The following is a 3,473-nucleotide window of genomic DNA, read 5'->3' on the forward strand; positions in this document are numbered from 1 at the left end:
GGACACCACCCCATGTGCCTTTTCCCTTCGCTGATTTCACTTGGTACTCTCTGGCAGTCATAAATCATAGCTATGAGGACAGCTATATGCTGAATCGTGCGAGTCCCCCAACAAATCATTGAATCTGAGGCTGATTTTGGGGACCTCCGACACAAAGCTATCTCTATCTATAAAAACAGCATAAAGGCTTTTTTCTTCATTCGGATCCTCATTGGAAGAAGTACAGAGGACATGATAAATAGTTCCATTTGATCACTGAGAAAACAAGCACAGAGAAGAAAGACAACATAGTGAGGTTTCATAGCTAAGATGGCAGAGCTGGGACTAGAGTTCGGGTTTGTCTGTTTCCACATCCCAGTTCCTTCCGTTAGTGACAGTCCAACAGTCTTATTGCTAAAGGTTGGGAATACCTCCCTTCCTTCTCTCTACCCCTTTTTCCTTCCCCTTAACTCTGGTGAACCTGTCTGGCAGGTCTGGCAGCACCTAGTGGTGAAATGGGAGGAAAGGTGGCATCAATTCCACTGACCCTCCCTCCTACCCATGGATAACCTCTCTACCCTGGCCCTGTGTCCCACTCCACCCAAGCTTGGCCACTGCCTCCATTAGCCTTCCCTCCCTGCACCCACCACCTTCTAACAACTTTGTTTTAGAATCCATTGACTGCTGTCTTTATCCTCATTCAGTTTCTGAGTGCCCCCTATGTGCCAGAGACAAAGGTGGCACCTACAGGCCTTGGCCCCTTGGAGCTGCTCCCTAACACATTCATTGAGGAAATATTTAGGGTCAGGGCCTGCTGAAGACACAGCATGAACAGCCCCACCAGGGGCAGGGAGAGGCCATTCACTTAACACCATGGTCGGCAAACTGTGGCTTGCGAGCCACATGCGGCTCTTTGGCCCCTTGAATGTGTCTCTTCCACAAAATACCACGGCCTAGGCAAGTCTATTTTGAAGAAGTGGCGTTAGAAGAAGTTTATGTTTAAAAAAATGTGGCTCTCCAAAGAAACTTCAATCCTTGTACTGTTGATATTAGGCTCTGTTGCCTAATGAGTTTGCCGACCACTGACTAACACACTTTCATCTGTTCCCACGTCATCTTCCTTCTCAGCCTTGGTTCCTGATGGGAACAGAATGGAGGCCTGAGAATATACTTTTTAACGCCTCTGTCCCAGAAAATAAAATTATGAAATAACAATAAAAGGTGGAGAAAAAGCTGCTGAAGTCTTACCTACTTGAAGAAAACTTTTTCATTAGCATCTGTTAGAATGTTATTATCTTCAGCATTTTCAATGACATTTTTTACAGTTATGGACCTTCCATATAGTACATTTATTATGCATAATGTACTAAATATATACACTTAAAAGTATGTATAAATATAGACATTTATATTATACACTTCTAAATATATAGGCATTTTACTTATATAGTTCAGGGTACTATATAGATGTTGATGTAAACAAAGCTGACCCCATCTCCCTGTGCCCTCTAATTTCCCCCTAGTTTCCATGCTGAGTCTCAGCCAACACCAACGCCTCCTAGTTAATGATTAGCTGTATCCTGTAACCGAGATTCCTGTCAGTAAACGGCCAGAATGACATAGCAACCGAGATAAATATCAAACTAGGTACTGGCATCGATGGTAAGCAATTATCCATCATAAGACCACCTGGAGGTATGGTTCCTGGCTCAAGCTGCATTCTTTGTTCCTTTGCCTTGTCAATCATTAGCAGTTCAGCTGCACTAGAAAACCTTTGCTGTAACAACTGTAGAGTAGGGGAGAATAATCTGTGTAGACTACGGAGTCATTGTCTTTCCCATCCCGACTCAATCTTCCCTGTACGTAAATTACCTTACAGTAAGTTCTGTTATAGTCAATGAATTCACCTGCTTTGTTTTTTGGTCTGAAGACACCTTTATGGTACGGTGGTTCCTATAGCTTCACCTTGACACAGGTGCACAGCCCCAACCTTCCTTCACATTGTTCCCCCACACCCTTCCTCTGAGTTAACCATTGTCAGCAGCTGGGCGTGCATATCTCCAATCATATATATACACACACATATCAGAGGGAAGGCGTGGGAGGGCAGGTGGGTGGGAAGAGATCAACCAAAGAACTTGCATGCATATATGCATAACCCATGGACACAGACAGTGGGTGGTAAAAGCATGGGGCAGGAATGGGCATGGGCTAGAAAAGGGAACATATGTAATACTTTTAACAATAAAGATTTTTTTATTTTTTTAATACATAGGCATCTAACCTGGTAGTTCTTTTTTTTTTTTTTTTAAACAATAAATATTTTTAAAAAATAAAATAAAAAATTAAATACATATTGGTTTGGAGTTTTACATACATATGGGATCATAGTGAGTTAGTACAAATATGTCTGCCTCACTCTCTCAATGACTGTAATATGGAATATGCCATCAATTTTTTCAGTTTTCTTTATTGATAGAAATTTGGGTGATTTTTCACTTTCGCTAATACTGGCAGCTCTGCAAGAACATCCTTGCACGTGCATATTTGTGCGCATGTGTAAGTGTTTCAGCAAAAGCAGGTATTTGAGGTGCAGGTTGATGCAGGCTGATGTGTTGTTGAGATTGTTAAAGCAAATCCACAATAGGATCTTTTTTGTTTTGGATGAATGAATGAATGAATGAATGGAGACACTTCGTCCATCCTCAGGACTCCTCTTTAAAAACAAATTATTGATTGCAGAGAGGAAGGGAGAGGGAGAGAGAGAGAGAGAGAGTTAGAAACATCAATGATAAGCCAAAACCGGTTTGGCTCAGTGGATAGAGCGTCTGCTTGTGGACTGAAGGATCCCAGGTTCGATTCTGGTCGGGCGGCATGTACCTTGGTTGCGGGCACATCCCCAGTGGGAGGTGTGCAGGAAGCAGCTGATTGATGTCTCTCTCATCGATGTTTCTCTCTCTCTCCCTTCCTCTCTGTAAAAAATCAATAAAATATATATTTAAAAAAAAGAAACATCAATAAGAGAGAAGTATTATTAGACCGCGTCTTGCTGGGGATTGAACCAGCAACCCAGGCATGTGCCCTTGATCGGAATTGAACCTGGAGCCCTTCAGTCCGCAGGCCGACACTCTATCCACTGAGCCAACCAGCCAGGGCGGGACTCCTCTTCTTAGCGGAGTGCAGAGGGAGGATGAGGAAAGCCCGAGGGAGGTGGGTTGAAGGGAAGGCGGGTGAACATCTGGGTTAGAAGCTGCGAAGCCTGAGGGAGGCTTCCGAGCGTGGAGAACCGAGGGCTGAAGGTGAATGGAGGGGCCGGGAGGAAGTCCGGACACGTGGGGCGGGGCCTGGAGGAGGGGCGGGGCCTCAGCCTGCTGTGGGACCAATGGGTAGACCGGCCCTGGAGGAGGGGCGGAGTCTCAGCCTGCGGGTGGGGCCAATGGGTGGGCGGGCCCTGCGGAGGGGGCGGGGCCTGCGGGAGTCGGGAGCGGCGCGCT

This window comes from Pipistrellus hanaki, assembly GCF_964339955.1.
Source record: "Pipistrellus hanaki genome assembly, chromosome: 14".
Taxonomy (NCBI): Eukaryota; Metazoa; Chordata; class Mammalia; order Chiroptera; family Vespertilionidae; genus Pipistrellus; species Pipistrellus hanaki.